This window comes from Pristis pectinata, chromosome 9 (assembly GCF_009764475.1).
Source record: "Pristis pectinata isolate sPriPec2 chromosome 9, sPriPec2.1.pri, whole genome shotgun sequence".
Taxonomy (NCBI): domain Eukaryota; kingdom Metazoa; phylum Chordata; class Chondrichthyes; order Rhinopristiformes; family Pristidae; genus Pristis; species Pristis pectinata.
The window spans coordinates 2898406-2920779 of NC_067413.1; the positions used below are offsets into that span (position 1 = coordinate 2898406).

The following is a 22374-nucleotide window of genomic DNA, read 5'->3' on the forward strand; positions in this document are numbered from 1 at the left end:
CTGGGCTGTGTCCACAACTCTCCACAGTTTCTTGCGGTCCTGGGCAGAGCAGTTGCCGTACCAAGCCGTGATACATCCAGATAGGATGCTTTCTATGGTGCATCGGTAAAAGTTGGTGAGAGTCAAAGGGAACAAACCAAATTTCTTTAGCCTCCTGAGGAAGTAGAGGTGCTGGTTCTTGGCCGTGGCTTCTACGAGATTTGACCAGGACAGGCTGTTGGTGATGTTCACTCCCAGGAACTTGAAGCTCTCAACTCTCTCGACCTCAGCACCACTGATGCAGACAGGTGCATGTACACCGCCCCCTTTCCTGAAGTCAATGACCAGCTCTTTTGTTTTGTTGACATTGAGGGAAAGGTTGTTGTCATGACACCATTCCACTAAGCTCTCTATCTCCTTCCTGTACTCCGACTCATTGCTGTTTGAGATACGGCCTACAACGGTGGTATCATCTGCAAACTTGTAGATGGAGTTAGAGTAGAATCTGGCCACACAGTCGTGCGTGTATAGGGAGTAGAGTAGAGGGCTGAGGACACAGCCTTGTGGGGCACCAGTGTTGAGAATAATTGTGCCGGAGGTATTGCTGCCTATCCTCACTGATTGCGGTCTGTTTGTTACAGAGGGAGGTGTTGAGTCCTAGGTCTCAGAGTCTGGTGACAAGCTTGCTTGGAATTATTGAATTGAAGGCTTTGAATTGAATAGTTTAACGTAGGTGTCTTTACTGTCCTGATGCTCCAGAGCTGAGTGTAGGGCCAGGGAGATGGCATCCGCTGTAGACCTGTTTCGGCGATAGGCAAATTGCAATGGGTCCAGGTTGTCTGGTAGGCTAGAGTTGATGCGTGCCATGACCAACCTCTCAACCTCTCAGTGCATTGAGGTAGTACAGGGTAATAACAATAACAGAATACAGAGTAAAGTGTCACAGCTACAGGGAAGTGCAGTGCAGGCAGACAATAAGGTGCAAGGCCATAACAAGGTAGATTGTGAGGTTAAGAGTCCATCTCATCGTATAAGGGAACTGTTCAATAAGATAAGATTTCTTTATCAGTCACATGTACATTGAAACACACAGTGAAATGCATCTTTTTGCGTAGTGTTCTGGGGGGCAGCCCGCAAGTGTCGCCACGCTTCCGGTGCCAACATAGCACGCCCACAACTTCTTAACCTGTACATCTTTGGAATATGGGAGGAAACCGGAGCACCCGGAGGAAACCCATGCAGTCACGGGGAGAACATACAAACTCCTCACAGATAGCGGCCAGAATCAAACCCGGGTCGCTGACACTGTAATAGCGTTACACTAACCACCTTACTACCATGCCTGCCTAGATAGAAGCTGTCCTTGAGCCTGGTGGTACGTGCTTTCAGGCTCCTGTATCTTCTGCCTGATGGAAGAGGAGAGAAGAGAGAATGTCCCGGGTGGGTGGGGTCTTTGATTATGCTGGCTGCTTCACCAAGGCAGCGAGAGGTAAAGACAGAGTCCAAGGAGGGGAGGCTGGTTTTCGTGCTGCGCTGGGCTGCGTCCACAACTCTCTGCAGTTTCTTGCGGTTACAGGCAGAGCAGTTGCTGTACCAAGCCGTGATACATCTGGATATGATGCTTTCTATGGTGCATCGATAAAAACTGGCGAGGGTCAGAGGGGACATGTCAAATTTCTTTAGCCTCCTGAGGAAGTAGAGGCGCTGGTGAGCTTTCTTGGCCATGGCATCAACTTCTCCCCCTCCAAACCGAAGAAGAGACAACAAAATTACCTTGTAAACACGTGAACCCCAGTGGACATGGTGAAAGTAAGACCAAAACTAATCATAAGTTGGGCAAATCTTCACCATTCATTGCATTGGTTGAGTATGTTAATTAAGATACCTTTATTAGTCACATGTATATCGAAACACACAGTGAAATGCATCTGTTGCGTAGAGTGTTCTGGGGGCAGCCCGCAAGTGTCGCCACGCTTCTGGTGCCAACATAGCACGCCCACAACTTCCTAACCTGTACGTCTTTGGAATGTGGGAGGAAACCGGAGCACACGGAGGAAACCCACGCAGACACGGGGAGAACGTACAAACTCCTTACAGACAGCGGCCGGAATTGAACCCGGGTCACTGGTGCTGTAATAGCGTTACGCTAACCACTACACTACCGTGCCTGCCTTGTTTTTGGAAATAAATCCTAGTTTGCTTTTGAAATACAGATCCATTCAGAATCTATATGTACTAAGCCAAAATAAATGTGGATGCACACTGAGGCAAAAGAGGATTAGCTTTACACAACGAGATAAGGGAGCAGGAGTCGGCCACTCCGCTCCTCAGGCCTGCCCACTGTTCAGTGATCGTGGCTGATTTACACTAGGCCTCATCTCCTCTCTCATGCCCGTTCCTGATAGCCCCCATTTCCCCAAACTTTCATATATTTATCTATCTCCATTTTAAATACCTCCAACGATCTGGCCTCCACAATCCTCTGGGGTGGAAAATTCCACGGATTCACAGAGACATACAGCACGAAACAGGCCCTTCGGCCCACTGAGTCCATGCTGACCGCCAGCCACGCATTTACACTGGTCATAGAGTCATACAGCATGGAAACAGGCCCTTCTAAGCTGGTCCCATTTGCCCACGTTTGGCCTTTCTAAACCCTTCCTATCCATATCCTCTCCCCTCTCACCCTAAACCTGTGCCCTCTAGTTCTTGATTCCCCAACCCTGGGAAAAAGACTGTGTGCATTCACCCTATCTATGCCCCACATGATTTTATACACCTCTATAAGATCACCCCTCAGTCTCCTACGCTCCAATGAATAAGGTCCCAATCTGCTCAACCTCTCTCCATAACTCAGTCCCTCGAGTCCCAGCAACATCCTTGTAAATCTCCTCTGCACTCTTTCCAACTTAATGGCATCTTTCCTACAGCAGAGCGACCAAAACTGAACACAATATTCCAAATGTGTCCTCACCAATGCCCTGTACCAATCTTACATTATTCACATTTTTTATTCCCCCCACATTCCCATCAGCTCCCCCCAGATTCTACCCCTCACCTACACACCAGGGGCAATCTACAGCAGCCAACTAACCCACCGATCCCCACGTCTTTGGGATGTGGGAGAAAACCAGAGCACCCGGGGGAAACCCACGCGGTCACAGGGAGGACGAGCAAACTCCACACAGACAGCGCCGGAGGCTGGGATTGAACCTGGGACTCCGGCACTGTGAGGCAGCGGCTCTCACCACTGATTCGATTCACCACCCTCATCCAAACATGTCTGCAGTTTTACGTTCTGTACAGTCCACCTGCTAACGATGTGAACAAGTGACTCCTGCACAGTCCTCCACAACCAGGCTGCCTTCCTTTGTGGGTCGTGGACCCACCACTGTGCTCAGTGGGATCGATTGAGAAAACTAGCCATTTCACGCCGGTACTCAGAAAACATTGTGGGCTATCAGCAACAACTATCCTTTATGAACAATCAGGCCATTCCTCCATCACCTTCGTGATATGAGGCAAGCCCTGGATTAACAATATCCTCTTGATTTGAAGACTCTCTCCTTGTGCTCAAATCTCTGTGCCCCCGCCTGCTCCCCCCTCTTGCAGCTGCACGACCCCTGGAGATCTCTGGACTTGTCCAACTCTGCCCTCTTGTGCATCCCCAATTTTAATCAGCTGACGGTCACTTGCAATGCTCCACTCTCCTGAACTCAGCAATTCCTTTCCTAAACCCCTCTATCTTCCTCCCTTTTATTCCTTTTAGACATTCCTTAAACCCCTCTCTTTGATCAAGCACATCTCATTTGCCTGAAAGGTCCTTACGTGTGGTTTGGACTCAATTTAGTTTGGTAACATTGCTATGAAGTGCTTTGGGATACTGTGGAATGTTAGCTCTGCAAAATAAACTATTTGCTTGTTTAACTGTACAAATAGCTGTACAATCTGTAACAGTGCGCACAGGAACAGAGTAAACAGAATCACCTGTACAGCAAATGCACAAGAATTGTCATCAAACTACCTGTATTGTTATATAGTTTGATGTGACATATCAGCCACCAGTTCATTGTCAGACTGTCCAACACAGGCAGTTTCAGATTACAGAGATTCGGTTTCCATTTTTTCCTTGACACTTTGCTAAGGAGTCTCAATATCTGAACAGCTACAAAGCAAAAATGGCCAAAGCAAGAGTTTTCTTTGACCTGGGTCATACCAATTTACCCAACACAAAATTACTTTAATGATTAATACACTGATGATATCAACCTGACACTCTCACGCTACAGGGTGACAACAAATCCCCTTAAGAAGAATTTACTCAGAGGACAGAGCTCCAAAAACTCCGCGTTTCTCTACACACCTCATGAGTTACCAAAGTGCATTCACTAAAGCCGTTTCATTGAGGTGATTCAGTGGGGCAAAGTCAGGGCTCGATTCTGCATTATTGCCGAATTGGTCTCAGGTCAAGCATCATCTGAGGGACAACAAAGACCATCTGAAGAGGGAAAATTTAAGTGTCAGTGCCTCATCCCTCTCTTAAAGCACCGAGACATTTCACATCCAACTTTATCTACACTTTATCTACCTTATCTACACCCTTCATGAATTTATACACCTCATAAGGTCATCCCTCAGCCTCTTGTGCTCCAGGGAGAACAGTCCCAGCCTGTCCAGCCTCTCCTTATAACTCCAGCCCTCCAGTTCTGGTAACTCCCTGTGAATCTCCTCTGCACCCTCTCCAGCTTAATTACATCCTTCATAGACACAGGTGACCAGAATGGCATACAGTACTCCAAGTGCAGTCTCACCAATGTCTTATTGCTCAGAATCACAATCAAGTGCGCACTGGAGTCTCCGTATCAGGCTGTGATGCAACCAGTCAGAATGCTCTCCACCATACACCTGTAGAAATTCACAAGGGTCTTTGGTGATGTACCAAATCTCCTCAAACTCCTAACGAAGTAGAGCCACTGGCGTGCCGTCTTTGTGATTGCATCAATGTGTTGGGCCCAGGATAGATCCTCTAAGATGTTGACACCCAGGAACTTGAAGCTGCTCACCCTTTCCACTGCTGACCCCTCAATGAGGACTGGTGTGTGTTCCACCAACTTCCCCTTCCTGAAGTCCACAATCAATTCCTTGGTCTTGCTGACGCTGAGTGCGAGGTTGTTGTTGTGACACCACTCAACCAGCCGATCTACCTCACTCCCAACATAACGTCCCAACTCCTATACTCAATGCCCTGACTGACGAAGGTCAGTGTGCCAAATGCCTTCTTCACCACCCTGTCTACCTGTGTCTCCACATTCAGGGAACTATGTACATGAGCCCCTAGGTCCCTCTGTTCTCAGTACAACAGACAACACTGTTTTGCACCAGCAGTACATTGAAATGCTGAATCCAGCTCAAACGTCTGAAATTGATTTGAGAACAGTAGCAACTGCATATCACATCAACGTTTTAGTCATAGATCATTGAGCGGAGAAATCTTCTGGCATTATTGTACCATTCATATAATTGGTCTGAAAATTAAAACAGCCAGCATCCATTAAAATTAGCCTTGGATCCAATATAAAGAACATTTTTCTCCTTGGAGCGACGGAGGATGAGGGGGGACCTGATAGAGGTGTATAAGATGATGAGAGGCATTGATAGGGCAGATAGTCAGAGGCTTTTCCCCAGGGCTGAATCGGTGGCCACAAGAGGACACAGGTTTAAGGTGCTGGGGAGTAGGTATAGAGGAGGCGTCAGGGGTAAGTTTTTTACTCGGAGAGTGGCGAGTGTGTGGAATGGGCTGCCGGCAACGGTGGTGGAGGCTGATACGATAGGGTCTTTTAAGAGACTGTTGGATAGGTACATGGAGCTGAGAAAAATAGAGGGCTATGGGTAAGCCTAGTAATTTCTAAGGTAGGGACAAATTTGGCACAGCTTTGTGGGCCGAAGGGCCTGAATTGTGCTGTAGGCTTTCTATGTTTCTAACATACGTCTCACCTGATCAGTGGTCTGCATTGTACCAGCGTTATACAGCATAGAAATAGGCCCTTTGGTCCAACTCATCCATGTCAGCTAAGGAGTCTTTTGGACCTGGTCCCATTAGCCTGCATTTGACCCATGTCCCTCTCAACTTTTCCTATCCATGTATCTGTTCAAATGTCTTTTAAACATGGTAATTGTAGCCGCCACTAGTGCTGCCTGTGTGGAGTTTGCACATTCTCCCTGTGACTGTGTGGCTTTCCCCTGCCCGCCACCCCCCCCCCCCCCCACCCTCCCCCCCCCCCACCCTCCCCCCCCCCACCCCACCCCGGGTGCTCCGGTTTCCTCCCACATCCCAAAGGCCTGCGGGCCAGTGGGTTAATTAGCTGCTGTAAATTGCCCCTGTGTAAAATTGATGGAAATGTGTGGAGAATAGGTTACAGGGAAAATTACTGGGGTAGTGTGATTGGTGTGTGAGCTGGCAGAAACTCGATGTGTAAATATGAAGATTTGGGAGTTAACCTTCAATTTGAGAAGTACATAAGTAATCATTGAGCAACAAGTGATGAAAAATATTAAGCCCAGGTCTATAAATGACATTAATTGGTACATTTGTCCACAGTGCTGACAACTTTCATTCATCCCAGAAATACAGAAGTGTAACATTCTTCCAGCCAACTTGTCCTTCCATTAAATATTCCCAATAAATGTAAAACAAATTGCCCATTTGTTTTACATTCTTTTTTAATGTCATCTTGGAGAAGTTGCTCTAAGATTACAATTTTTATCCAACAACACAGTAATAATGTGAACCAACTTTGATCAAAAATTTCAATGAAGTTCCCTTAATAAACCAAAATTGACAAAGAAAAAAAGTTTTCATATACTTAAGGATCATGTGGGTTTTTAATTGACATGGTTACCAAACTGTAGAATTGTATTGAGCTTTTGCACTAATACGATCCCAATAAATCTTCCACAAGGATTCACACAGATAATAAATTTTCCCATTATGGAGAGTTCCCGCTTGTTCGCATTCAAAGTCTGCACTGAACTTTGACATTTTTTACACCTCACTATCAAAGGATATCTCCCGAAGCCTTTCATTTTGTCCATCTACAAGAAACATGAACTTTGGACCACTGGGTTACTCTCTGTCTTGAGTCAGAACACTGTGGTTTTGAGCCCCACCCCTGAGACCCGAATACAGAATTCCTTAGCTGACGCTCCACAGCAGTGCTGAGGATGTGCTACACTGTCAGAGGTGTGTAGACAGAAGACCCCATAGTGAAGAGTATTTCAAAGAATAGTAGGTGCATTTATATGTGCCCTATACAATATTTATAGCTCGGTCAATATCAGCAACAAAACAGAATCACACAGCATGGAAACAGGCCATTTGGTCCAACTAGCCCACACCGATCAGTGGGCACACATCCTACTAACCCCATTTCCCAGCACTTGGCCCACAGCCTTCTAATGCCCTGGGAGATTCAAGTGCTCATCTCGACACCTCTTAAACACTGTCAGTGACTCTACTTCCACCACTCTCTCGGGCAGTGTGTTTCAGGTACTCACCATTCTCTGGGTGAAGAGATCCCTTCCCACTTACCCTGAATCTGTATACTCTAGCTTTATCTACCTCTGATATGAAGCAAAGTTGCCTGCAGTCTACCCTATCTATAGCCCTCTTAATTTCAGTCATGTCCCCTCCTAACCCCCTCTGCTCCAGGGAGAACAGACCCAGCCTCTCCAGTCTCTCCTCAAAACTGAAACTCTCCATCCCAGGCAGCACCCTGGTGAACCCCTCTGCACTCTCTCCACATCCTTCCTGTAGTGTGGTGACCAGAAGCGCACGCAGTGCTCCAGCTGAGGTCTGACCGATGTTTCTAAAATTGGAGCATTGTCCCACTTTAAGTAATCCCCACCCCACCCACCCCCCCCACCCCCCCCCCCCCCACCATGCTTCTTCTCTTCTTCATTTTCCCAGCCTCTTTTTTTCTACCTTTTTTTTCTCTCCTTCCCTGTGACCCTCCCCTGGTGGATCTGCTCTCCCCTCCTCCCCCACACCTGCCCGTCACTATCTCTTACCCGCATCTACCTATCACCACCCTGTGCCCACCCCACCTCCCCTCTTTTGTCCACCTATCACTGCTCTGCTTTTCCCTCCTATATATCGGGCTTCCCCTTTTCCTATCTTCGGTCCTGAAGGAGGGTCCTGACCCGAAACGTTGACCGCCTGCTTTTCTCCACGGATGCTGCCTGGCCTGCTGAGTTCCCCCAGCATCATCGTGTTCTTCGTCTAGATTCCAGCATCTGCAGTCCTTTGTTTCTCTTCCCTACTTCTATATTCAATACCCCAACTAATGAAGACCAATATCCCATGCGCCTTCCTAACCATGTTATCTACCTGTGCTACCACCTTCAAGGATCTGTGGACTTGTGCACCAAGGTCCCTCTGTTCCTCAGTACTCCCTGAAACTCTTGAATGGACCTCTCATCTGCTGAAGATGAATCCTTGACCTCACAATCTTCCTCGTTATGACCTTGTACCTTATTGTCTGCCTGCACTGCACTTTCTCTGCAACTGTAACACTTTATTCTGCATTCTATTTTGTTTTCCTTTGTACTTGCAGGCACGGTAGTGTAGTGGTTAGCGTAATGCTATTACAGCGCCAGCAACCCGGGTTCAATCCTGGCCACTGTCTGTAAGGAGTTTGTACATTTTCCCCGTGTCTGCGTGGGTTTCCTCCGGGTGCTCCGGTTTCCTCCCACATTCCAAAGGCGTACAGGTTAGGATGTGGGCGTGCTATGTTGGCGCTGGAAACGTGGCGACACTTGCGGGCTGCCCCCAGAACACTCTACGCAAAAGATGCATTTCATTGTGTGTTTCGATATACATGTGACTAATAAAGATACCTTACCTTACTACTTCAGTGCACTGTTGTAACGAATTAATCTGTACGATCGGTATGCAAGACAAGTTCTTCACTGTACCTCGGTACATGTGACAATAATAAACCAATTTACCTCCATGTAATTATGTATGACATGATGTGTCTGGATGGCACGCAAACATCTCAATATGACAATAATAAACCAATAAACCACTCTATCTACACACGACAATAATAAACCAACACTCCAATACTTGCTGTCTACACAGTGGTGCCAAGTTTCCTCCATTGCAATACTAACCACATTTCCCCTCACCTCTTTATACTGACTATCCCCCCCCACTTGACCATTCAGTCCAGCTGAAGCATCTCGGCCTGAAACATCGACTGTCCGTTTCCCTCCACAGATGCTGCCTGACCCATTGTGTTCCTCCAGCAGTTTGTATTTTCTGCTCCTTGTAATTCAGACGATGCAGAGCTTCACAGATGTAACATCACTTCTGGCTCAGTTTCTCGGGGCTTTTAGCAAGGCAAATCTGGGCAGGATTTCAATTCCTCAGGAATTACATGGCAGTTAACGAACGAGCAAGATCAGGCCCTCTTTGGTGGCACATGTTCCGGTACCTTGGCGGGTGACCACTCTCAAGGACAACACCTACTGTTTCCACCACTTGGGAGATGTTTGCGGACTCCACACCACTCACGGGCAGACCGTGTAACTGTGCTGCCTGACCTGTTGAGAGTCCCCAGCATCTTCGCTTTTTATTCCCGATTTCCAGCATCTACACTGACTTTCATGTCCCGTTGAATTTACTGCCACTTCTATTCCAACCTCTGTTGGAGGGACATCCATTTAAGGTGAGTGGAGGAAAGTTTAGGGGAGGTGTCAGAGGTAGGTTTTTTTTTCCACACAGAGAGCAGTGGGTGCCTGGAACACACTGCCGGGGGTGGTGGTAGATGCTGATACAATGGGGACATTTAAAAGACTCTTAGGCACATGGATGTAAGAGAAATGGAGGGTTATGGGTTGTGTAGGAGGGAGGGGTTAGGTTGATCATGGAGTAGGTTTATATAAGTCGGTACAACATCGTGGGCCGAAGGGCCCGTACTGTACTGTACTGTTCTATGTCCTAACCTTAAAGAAGCTCTACTCTACTCCCCAGTGGGATTTGTGCCCATCCCTATTGCCTTGTTCTCACTTAGTTATAGAGTCATACAGCACGGAAACAGGCCCTTCAGCCCAACTGGCTCATGCTTACCAAGTTGCCTATCTAAGCCAGTCCCATTTGTCCGTGTTTGGCCCATATCCCTCTAAACCTTTCCAAGTAAGTTTTAAATGTTGTTAATGTACCTGCCTCACCCACTTCCTCTGGCAGCTCGTTCCATATACTGACCACCCTCTGGGTGAAAAAAGTTGCCCCTCAGGTTGCTATTAAATCTCTCCCCTCTCACCTTAAACCTATGCCCTCTAGTTCTTGATTCCCCAACCCTGGGAAAAAGACTGTGTGCCTTCACCCTATCTGTGCCCCTTATGATTTTATACACCTCCATAAGGTCATCTCTCAGTTTTCTACACTCGAAGAAATAAAGTCCTAGCATGTCCAACCTCTCCCAAAAACTCAGTCCCTCCAGTCCTGGCAACATCCTTGTAAATCTTTTCTGCTCCCTTTCCAGTTTAATAACATCTTTCCTATAGCAGGGTGACCAAAACTGAACACAATACTCCAAGTGTGGCCCCTCTCTGCCTCTCATGATACACCTCCACAAGATCCCCCCTCATTCTCCTACACTCCAGTGAAAAAAGTCCCAGCCCGCTCAACCTCCCTCCATAACTCAGTCCCTCGAGTCCCAGCGGCATCCTCATAGATCTCCTCTTTGAAGGAGATTATATTTCCCTTCTGGTCTTTGATAAGACATCGACCAAAACTTGCTTCCACAGTCACATCTCATTCCTTAGCCAATACCTCTGGCTCCAACTCATACCACATGGATTTCTATTCCAACTGCACCCTTCACAATTCAGATCCACCCGGGACTGCAGGTGTGGTCAAACCAGTTCTGATTAAGGGTCATGGACCTGAAGCATTAACTGCTTCTCTCTCCACAGATGCTGTCCGACCTGCTGAGTGTCCCCAGCATTTTCTGATATTCCAGGTTCCCAGCATCTGCAGATTTTTCGTGGAACCCTGCAGATCTGCTTTGAACAAGGTTTTGGATGGTCAGAAGAGATTTCAAACGTTTTTGACATAATTTTTTGAAAAGACCTGGTGATATGGTGGATCTTGTTAGAATACAATCAAAGGATGAAAAGCAGGAGATATTTAGGACAGGATAATAATTCGGACGCCACTGTTCAGTTTCCCAAATGTGCTGGGTCACTGTCCATCTCAACTCCACATCCCCACCTTAGACCCTTATTCCCCACCAAGACGCTACAGGAGACCATTCAAACCTTCGCAAACCTGTTCCATTGTTAATTACGATAAGAGTTCATCTTTGATCTAAATCCATAAACCCCACTTTTCCCTAAATCCTTCAACAAGTTTCATTAACAAAGTTTTAACAGCAGGCAGCTGGACAGCACCAAATCAAAATCTCGATTAACCGCTCAAGTCCTGAAGTTTGGATTGAAACAAGGAAAACTGTCACTTTACGATGGAGGATATTAGTAAGCAATGCTATACTTTAGAGTTATGGAGTTGTACAGCATGGAAACAGGCCCTTCAGCCCACAATGTCCATGCCGACCTTTTCTCCCACCTACAATAATCCCATTTGCCTACATCCTTCTATGCCTTCAAAGCTTTTACAAAAATGTCAGGTATGAAGTTATCTTCAAATTTTCTCACCCAAACCCTCTCACCGGCCACACTGGCTCACTTGTGTTCCAAACTATTTCCAGCATTCAATGTGTTGCCTGAACTCAATCCCGAGAACCCTAATTCTTACTGTTAGGCTATATCTCACTGTCAGTAGAAAGAGTGAATTGGTTCATTATTGTCACATGTACCGAGGTACAGTGAAAAACTTTGCTTTGTATGCCGTCCATACAGATCATTTCATCACATCAGTGCATTGAGGTAGTACAAGGGAAAACCAATAACAGCACTGTACGGTAGTGCAGCGGTTAGCGTAATGCTATTACAGTGCCAGCAACCCGGGTTCAATTCCAGCTGCTGTCTGTAAGGTACGTTCTCCCCGTGTCTGCATGGGTTTCCTCCGGGTGCTCCAGTTTCCTCCCACATTCCAAAGACGTACGGGTTAGGAAGTTGTGGGCATGCTATGTTGGCGCCGGAAGCGTGGCGACACTTGCGGGCTGCCCCCAGAACACTACGCAAAAGATGCATTTCACTGTGTGTTTCAATGTACATGTGACAAATAAAGATAGAATAGAGAATAAAGTGTTACAGTTACAGAGAAAGTGCAGTGCAGGCAGACAATAAGGTGCAAGGTCATAACGAGGTAGATTGTGAGGTTAAGAGTCCATTTTATCGTACTAGGGGACTGTTCAATAGTCTTATATCATGGGACAGAAGCTGTCCTTGAACCTGTCTACTGTCCCTTTAATACTTCAAAACCTTCAATCAAATCCTGCTTCCAATTCCAGGGAATGCAATCCTGTTCAGTGTGACTGTTCCTCATTGTGCTAAAGGTGTAGATCGCAGAATCCGTCCAGACGGGCTTTGCACAGCTGTAGCATCACTTACGTCCTTGTACTTCACTCAACTTGGCGTAAACACCAACCTTCCTTTGGCCAGATAAACTGTTTAGCCACAGCACTGATGCAGGGTACTCCATGAGCTGCAGCTTTCCGACCTTAAATCTATCCAATTATCTGAACTTTCTGTTATCTGTTCATTAGTCAATTCTATTTCCTTGGAGTATTGTGCACAGTTTTGGTCACCCTGTTATAGGAAAGACATTATTAAACTAGAAAGAGTGCAGAAAAGATTTACCAGGATGTTGCCGACACTTGGAGGCCTGAGTTACAAAGAGAGGCTGTGTAGACTAGGAATTTATTCCCTGGAACATAGGAGATTGAGGGGTGACCTGATAGAGGTGTATAAGATATCATGAGGGGCATCGACAGGGTGAAAGCACACAGTCTTTTTCCCGGGGACTAAAAACAAGAGGGCATAGGTTTAAGATCAGAAGCAAGGGATTTAAAAGGGACATCGACATTTAAAAGCCATCTAGATGAGTACATGGATAGGAGAGGTTTAGAGGGCTATGGGCCAGATGGGACTAGCTCGCTGGGAACACAGTCGGCATGGACAAGTTGGGCCAAAGGGCCTATTTCCATGTTGTACAACTTTCCATGCTGCCCATGAGGAACTTAAATATTTTAAAAAATCATTCAGAAAGTCAGGAAGCATGGGATCCAGGAAAACTTGATGCAGAATTGGCTCGCCCATAGAAGACAGAGGGTGGTGGTCGATGGAGCACATTCTACCTGGAGGTCGGTGACCAGTGGTGTTCCGCAGGGATCGGTTCTGGGACCCCGATCTTTATGATTTTTATAAATGACTTGGATAAGGATGTGGAAGGGTGGGTTAGAAAGTTTGCTGATGATACGAAAGTTGGTGGTGTTGTGGATAGTGTAGAAGGTTGCTGTAGGTTACAACAGGACATTGCTAGAATGCAGACCTGGGCTGAGAAGTGGCAGATGGAGTTCAACCCAGAAAAGTGTGAAGTGATACACTTCGGGAGATCGAATTCGAAGGCAGAATACAAGGTTAAACCATAGAAGGACAATACAGTATAATACAGGCCCTTCGGCCCACCATGTTGTGCTGACCTTCAAACCACACCTAAGACTATCTAACCCCTTCCTCCCACATATCCCTCTATTTTAAATTCCTCCATATGCTTATCTAACAATCTCTTGAACTTGACCAACGTATCAGCCTCCACCACCACCCCAGGCAGCACATTCCATGCACCAACCACTCTCTGGGTGAAAAACCTCCCTCTGATATCTCCCTTGAACTTCCCACCTATTACCTTAAAGCCATGCCCTTTTGTTTCGAGCATTGGTGCCCTGGGAAAGAGGCGCTGGTTGTCCACTCTATCTATTCCTCTTAATATTTTGTATACCTCTAACATGTCTCCCTCATCCTCCTCCTCTCCAATGAGAACAGCCCTAGCTCCTTTATTCTCTACTCATAATCCATACTCTCTAATCCAGGCAGCATCCTGGTAATTCTCCTCTGTACCCTCTCCAACACCTCCACATCCTTCCTATAATGAGGCGACCAGAACTGGACACAGTACTCTAAGTGTGGTCTAACCAGAGTTTTGTAAAGCTGCATCATTACTTCGCGGCTCTTAAACTCGATCCCACGACTTATGAAAGCTAACATCCCATAAGCTTTCTTAACTAACCTATCGATCTGTGAGGCAACTTTCAGTGATCTGTGGATATGAATCCCCAGATCCCTCTGCTCCTCTACACTGCCCAGAATCCTGCCATTTACCTTGTACTCTGCCTTGGAGTTTGTCCTTCCAAAGTGTACCACCTCACACTTCTCCAGATTGAACTCCATCTGCCACTTGTCAGCCCAGCTCTGCATCCAGTCAATATCCCTCTGTAAGCTTCGACAGCCCTCCACACTATCCACAACACCGCCGATCTTTGTGTCATCTGCAAACTTGCTAACCCAGCCTTCCACCCCTTCATCTAAGTCATTAATAAATATCACAAAAAGTAGAGGTCCCAGAACTGATCCCTGTGGGACACCACTAGTCACAGCCCTCCAATCCGAATGCAGTCCCTACACCACAACCCTCTGCTTTCTACAGGCAAGCCAAATCTGAATCCACATGGCCAAGCCTCCCTGGATCCCTTGGCCTCTGACCTTCTGAAGAAGCCTACCACGTGGGACCTTGTCAAACGCCTTACTAAAGTCCATGTAGACCACATCCACTGCACTACCCTCATCAATCTTCCTGGTCACCTCCTCAAAGAACCGTATCAGGCTTGAGAGGCAAGATCTTCCCTTCACAAAGCCATGCTGGCTGTCCCTAATCAGTCCATGGTTCTGTAAATGCTCATAGATCCTATCTCCTAGAATCCTTTCTAACAGCTTACCCTCCACAGACGTAAGGCTCACTGGTCTGTAATTCCCTGGACTATAGGACACTTAGCAGTGTGGAAGAACAGAGGGATCTTGGGGTCCATGGATCCCTCATAGTTGCCACTCAGGTCGATAGGGTTGTTAAGGTGGCATATGGTATGTTGGCCTTCATTAGTTGGAGTATTGAGTTCAAGAGCCGCATTTGAAATATTGTGTTCAGTTCTGGTCGTCTCATTATAGGAAGGATGTGGAAGCTTTAGAGAGGGTGCAGAGGAGATTTACCAAGATGCTGCCTGGATTGGAGAGCATGTCTTATGAGGATAGGTTGAGTGAGGTGGGGCTTTTCTCTTTGGAGAGGAGGAGGATGAGAGGTGACTTGATAGAGGTGTACAAGATGATAAGAGGCATAAATTGAGTGGACAGTCAGAGACTTTTTCCCAGGACAAAAATGGCTAACACGAGGGGACATAATTATAAGGTGACTGGAGGAAGGTATTGGGGGATGTCAGGGTTAAGTTGTTTTTACACAGAGAGTGGTGGGTGCGTGGAACACACTGCCTGCGGAGGTTGTGAGGGCAGATACATTAGGGACATTTCAGAGACTCGTAGATAGACACATGAATGATAGAAAAATGGAGGGCGATGTGGGAGGGAAGGGTTAGATAGATCGCAGAGCAGGATAAAATGTTGGCACAACATTGTGGGCTGAAGGGCCTGTACTGTGCTGTAATATTCTATGTTCTATGATCACAACTTGATAATTAAAGTGTTACATTGCTTACTAGTATCCTCCACAGTAAAGCGTTTGTTTGGCTTGCTTCAATCCAAACTTCAGGACTTGAGTACTTAAATGAGATGTTGCCATTGTGCCGTCTAACTGCCCACACAGCATTGTCACACCTCTCTCTGCCAACTCTGTCATGTCTTCGTTGGTTCCCATTGTAATCCCAATTCCTATCCTATTTCCTGGCTGCACACCAAGCCGATGGGGCACAACCTGGGCACCCGGCCCGACCCCTGGTTTAACACAACGCACAAGAGCCAATTACCAAGACCACATACCTCCATCTTCTTACATCATTTGGGGTCACCCAACCCTTCCCTGACCCTCAAATGTCCTCCTTCAACTTCCCAGCTTGGTACAAACACCAAATCCTGCTGACTTCGTTACCATCTGCTCCCCCCCAAAATTTTGGCCACCCTGTCATGGACAAGGCGTGGTTAAACTGGAATGCAGAGAAGATTTATGAGGATGTTGCCAGGACTCGAGGGCCTGAGTTACAGGGAGAGGTTGGCCAGGCTGGGTCTTTATTCCTTGGAGCGTAGGAGAATGAAGGGCGACCTTATAAAGTGTTTAAAATTATGAGAGGCACAGATAAGGTGGACAGTAACAGTCTTTTCCCCAGGGTAGGGGAGTCCAAAACTAGGGGGATTAGGTTTAGGGTGAGGGGGGAAGATTTAAAGGGACCCGAGGGGCAACTTTTTCACGCAGAGGGTGGTGAGTATATGGAACAAGCTGCCAGGGGAAGTGGGTGAGGCAGGTACAACAGTAGCATTTAAGAAGCACTTGGATAGGTACATGGAGGGGCAGGGCTTGGAGGGATATGGGCCGAACGCAGGAAATTGGGACTAGCTGGGTGGGCACCGTGGTCGGCATGGACTGGCTGGGCCGAAGGGCCTGTATCTGTGCTGTATTGCTCTGTATCCAATCCTCCACTGGCTCTTCGTTGACCTTCACACATAAATTATGAAAGCCTCACGCTCTTGAGCTCCACAATTGTGGTAAATCCACAATCTCCTTGGGGCCTCATTTCCCAGTTCACAACCTCCAACATCTTAACTATAAACTCTCTCAGCTCCATCAGGGTGATCTGAATGTCAGCCAAGCTGCCCGGACACTGCAGTGCTCTACCAGCTCCACCTCCCACCCGTCAGAATCATAGAGCATGGGAAAAGGCCATTCGGCCCACCATGTCCGTGCTAACCAGTGGCACCCATCTGTATTAATCATACAGCCTGCTATACCAGTGTGATTCAAGTACTGTCAGTGACTCTGCTTTCACCACTCTCTCAGGCGGTGTGTTCCAGGTACTCCCCAGTCTCTGGGTGGAGAAAGTCCCCAGCTAAATCTCTTCCCCCCTTTCCCCTTAACCTGTGTCTTCAATCTCTATAATATTATGGAATGGTGTAGCAGGCTGAATGGCTTATTCCTCCTGCCTTGTTTCACATTCTTGTAAGGACCGGCTATAAACACAACAGCCAATGGAGGGGAAAGTAGGTCAATGGGATGGGAGGAAGCAGCGGACGCTGGCGGCAACTTATCTCTCGTCTTAATCATTGACATTCACCAGTGTGTATACCCCATCCAGCACTGTAGTGGTTGTGTAATGCTGTTGACTGCCACTTTCTCAGCACAGTTTTGATCTTTATAGAGTCATACAGCACAGAAACAGGCCCTTCTGCCCAACTGGTCCATGCTGACCAAGATGCCCCTTCCAAGCTAGTCCCATTTGCCAGCGTTCAGCCCATAACCTTCTAAACCTTTCCTGTCCATGTACCTGTTCAACCTTCTCCGCGGATTGTCAACCTTGTTGTTGTGGAGAAGCTCGTGTGGTCCTGAGATCCCGAGAGTGATGCCGTCTGGAGCTATGCTCCTGGTAGGGTCACCCATGGCGGTAAGATCGATGGTGAGGTCCCTGACAAAGAACAATCCAACGAAGACCTCAACGGTGGAACAGGCGGACCAAGTTACTTCAAACTCAATGGCTGTGAAGGCGGCAACAAATCCATCGGCTCCAATCATCGTGGTTTCCATGCCATTGGAATCAGTTGGTTGATTTGTGAAGTATCGTGTGCTTTTTGTAGTGCAACATCAAGTACACGTTAAGCAAACACACGCACAGGCGTCTTCGCTCGGTGGGCTAACTTGAGAGCCCATAAATAGATCAATGGAATGAAGACCATCATCCTTGACGCGAGGGATAGCCATGACGACCTGTCCAACTGTCTTTTAGAAGTTGTTATTGTACTTGCCTCAACCACTTCCTCTGGCAGCAGCTTCCAGATAGACACCACCCTTTGTGTAAAAAAGTTGCCTCTCAAGTTCCCACTAAATCTCTCCCTTCTCACCTTAAACCTATGCCCTCGAGTTCTTGATTCCCCAACTCTGGGGAAAAGGCTGTGTGCATTCACCCTGTCTATGCCCCTCATGGCTGTATACACCGCTATAAGATCACTTTTCAGTCTTATAATGAACAATAAAACACTCCTTTCACGGTGAGGTGTCAGATTGAATTATTAGGAGATGCAACCGTATTTCAAAGTACGACCTTATAAGAAGGAATGATCTTTCCCCAACACTTGCATCTACCTTCACCTCATCCAACTCCCGTCACTGTGTCTCAGCCCATCTTTTGGTGACTACCTGGGCACTCAGTGTATAAAGTCACAGAAGTGCAGGCAAAGACTTCACCTCTGCCTCCATGGATGCTGCTTGACCTGCTGAGTTCATCCAGAATTCTGGTTTGGATTTGTCATATATAACCACAACAGTTTTAATATAAAAATCAACTTTAAAATTTCTCTTGAATTCTCCAACGCTATCTATAAAATATGCAATGTAGTTCCACCCTTACATTTGCCATTCCTTTACAGATACAAATTCACAAAAATGCAACATACTACAAGATCAATATGCTAAAATCACATCCCTCCCCACCACTGGGAGTATCTACAGGAGGTGCTGTCTCAAGAAGGCAACATATATCATCAAAGATCCCCACGTGCCACCTTCTTGTAGCTACCATTGGGCAGGAGGTACAGAAGCCTGAAGTCCCACACCACCAGGTTCAGGAACAGCTACTTCCCTTCAACCATTCAGTTCTTGAACCAACCGGCACAACCCTAATCACTACAGTTTAGCAACACTATCATCACTTTGCACATAATGAACTTTTTTTTGTTCTAATTGTGTTCTTCCTTGTAAAAATTGTTTCTGTTTTTCTTGTGAATGCTGCTTGTCTGATGCTCTGTGCCTGTGATGCTGCTGCAAGTAAGTTTTTCACTGCACCTCTGCACACATGGACTTGTGCAGATGGCAGTAAACTCGACTTTGAAATAATGCTGCTAATATTATAAAATATATCGTATATTATAATATGTTCCAAGCTCCTTCACAAAGGTGCTGTCCAATACAACACACCAACATCCAACACTGGTTCAGGTGATCAATAGCTTTGTTCTTGTTCCTCTCCTGGCTCCATCTACCCACTACCCACACATTTCACCCATCGGATCCTCCCTCCCAACTGGTTCCATCTGCCATGCACCTCTCCCCGTATGGTCCCCATTCTCACCTCCTTTACCCATCAGAGTCCAGCCCCGTAGCCCTGTTGTGTTCCTGCTTATCTCCCTCCAGCACCTGTCTCCCGTCTTCACACTCCCCTACTTTGCTCCGTCTCTTTTTTCCTCTTATCTGATCCCATCGTTTCCCTCCACAGATACTTCCTGACCCTCCAGTAGATTTTTTTCACTTATCACTTGCCCTTGTCTCCCAACTCCACTCCTCCCCTACCTGGCCATCATCCTTCGCCCCTCCTCGGTCCGCCAATCACCTGCCGGCGCCCATCTCATCCCTCCCCCTCTCCTCTTTATACTGTTATACTGACCACCTCTCTTCTCCACTCTCAGTCCTGATGCAGAAAATGCCGACAATTCCTCCCCCCCCCAGATGCTGCTCGACCCATTGAGTTCCTCCAGCAGATTGCTTATTGTTTTATCGAATAGGTAGGTTCAAAGCAGCAATTTACAGCAGGATAGAAAGATTTAGGGAGGAGTCTCCAGAGCTTAGGCAGAGAATTAAACCGAGGCGTTGCAGAATTGGAGTGCGGGATCTTAGAGGATTAAATCTTAGAAGATTACATCCCAAGGACCTGATGACCTATATACAGAGTTTCAAAAGAGGAAGGTACAGATACAGTCATCAGAATTCTGTACTTGGTGAATGGTTCCTGTGGATTGGAGTTAGCAGATGTGACCACATGACTTCAGGAAGGAGAGAGGGAGAAAACACAGAATCACTGACTTGTTAGTCCTATGTAGTTAGTTGGGAAAAGGCTGGAAACTCTAACAAAGTATGTGATGTCAAGACACTTAGAAGATAATATGATTGTGCGGAGACAACGACGTTACTTATTTCATGAGGCAGTGTCACAGAGCTCAGCAGAAATACTAAAGTTGATTTTACATCCTGAATTGACTAGGTGGTCACCAAAAGGCGGGATCAGACACAGGGACAGGAGATGGAGGAGGTGAACGATATGGGTTTAAGGTGAAAGGGAAAAGATTTGAGGGGAACTTGAGAGGCAATGTTTTTTTTACACAAAGAGTAGTATCTATGTGGAACGAGCTGCCAGAGGAAGTGGTTGAGGCAGGTACAACAACAACTTTTAAAAGACAGTTGGACAGGTAGATGGATTGGGAAGTTTTCGAAGGTTATGGGCCAAATGCTGGCAAATGGGACTAGCTTGATGGGGCAGCTTGGTCAGCATGGACCAGTTGGGCTGAAGGGCCTGTTTTCATGCTGAATAACTCTATAACCACATTCACTGGCAGACCCTTATCTCGTCTTGTGTCATTGAGATATACAGTACAGGCTGTCTCCTGGTTCTGAATACCCAAGTTACAGACACCCATAAGACATAGGAGCAGAATTAGGCCATTCAGCCCATCAAGTCTGTTCTGCCATTCAATTGTAGCTGATATTTTTTCTCAATCCCATTCTCCTGCCTTGTCCCCATAACCCCCTTACCAACCAGGAACCTATCAATCACCAATACATGAAAATGAGCTCTCATAGTATTATTAAATTCAAAAGTTTGATGTGCATACATACTGTATGCTTGGCCCTACGAACAGCAGAACTAGTTTCCTTTCTCTCCCTACTTTGAGTAACTGTTCTTTATCATCAGTCTGATGTGCTTTTGATGCAGATCAGTCTGATAAGAGAGAACAATTACTCGGGGGGGGGAGAGGGAGGGGACGGAGGGGGAGAGGGAACTAGTTAAGATATCTTTATTAGTCACATGTACATCGAAACACACAGAGAAATGCATCTTTTATTGAGTGACTTTTGTGTGGTTTTAACTTATGGACAGAATCAACTTAAGGACATCTGTACAGACAGAACCCGTTCGTTACCCAGGGACAGTCTGTAGGAAAACAGGCTCTTCAGCCCATCGAGACAATGCTAACCATCATCCTCCCAATTATGTTTTGGGGAAGGGTTATTCCTTTTTGTTTGGCCTACTCTAAGATATAATCAGCGGCTCATTGCTTCAATCTGACATCCGAATTTCATCTGAATTTATGAAAAGAAATCGATGCTTGATTACATATTGGAACTCTTAGAAGATGCAGCTGACAGAGGCACTGCCTCCCAGCTCCAGAGATTTGAATCCAAGCTCGGGGGGGCGGGGGTGGGAGGGGGAGGGGAGAGCACGGTCTTAAAATCAGGACTGAGACGAGGAGAAATTCCTTCACTCAGAGGGCAGCGAATGTTTGGAATCATTGACCCTGAAGACCTGTAGAGGCTGAAATAACAGGTTGCATCCAATTCGGAGATAACAGATGTCTAGATATTAAAGGAAACATGGATATTGAAGGAAAGGAAAGCAGTGCTGAGGGAGAAGGTCAGGCATGATCTCCTTGAATGATGAAGCAGGATTTACATCCATAAATGGTTGGATTAGTTTATTATTGTCAAATGTACTGAGATAGAGTGAAAACCTTTTGTTTGCATGCCCTCCAGAGAGATCATTCCGTACATAAGTATGTCGAGGTAGTAAAAAGGAAAACAGAATGCAGAATGTTGTGTTACAGCTACAGAGAAAGTGCAGTACAGGCAGACAATAAGATGCAAGGGTCACGACGAGGTAGACTGGGAGATCAAGAGTTCACCTTTTAGTGTATGAGAGATTCGTTGAAGAGTCTGATAACAGTGGGGTAGAAGCTGTTCTTCAGCCTGGTGGTACGTGCTTTCAGGCTTTTGTATCTTCTGCCCGATGAGAGAGGGGAGAAGAGAGAATGTCCGGGGTGGGTGGGGTGGTAGTTGTAGGGATGGAGGGAACTGCCGAGATTGGTTTATTATTGTCACTTGCACTGAGGTACAGTGAAAAACTTGTCTTGCATACTGTTGGTACAGATCAATTCATTAAACCATTACACCATGCATTGAGGTAGGAGGGGTGGTAGTTGCAGGGCTGGGGGGGATCTGCCGAGATAGGAAGGAGTGACACATCCAGAGGACGAGATAAAGTATTAGTATTGGTTTATTATTGTCACTTGTACTGAGCTACAGTGAAAAACTTGTCTTGCATACTGATCGTACAGGTCAATTCATTACATAGTGCAGTTACATTGAGTTAGTACAGAGTGCATTGAGGTAGT

General features: G+C 46.5%; 1 protein-coding gene across 9 annotated transcripts in view; it reads right to left on the bottom strand.

Annotated features, from left to right (window-relative positions):
* The window catches only part of LOC127574547 (oxysterol-binding protein-related protein 1-like), a 212593-nt gene that overhangs the window by 34913 nt on the left and 155306 nt on the right, over nt 1-22374 (bottom strand). The window lies entirely within an intron of this gene.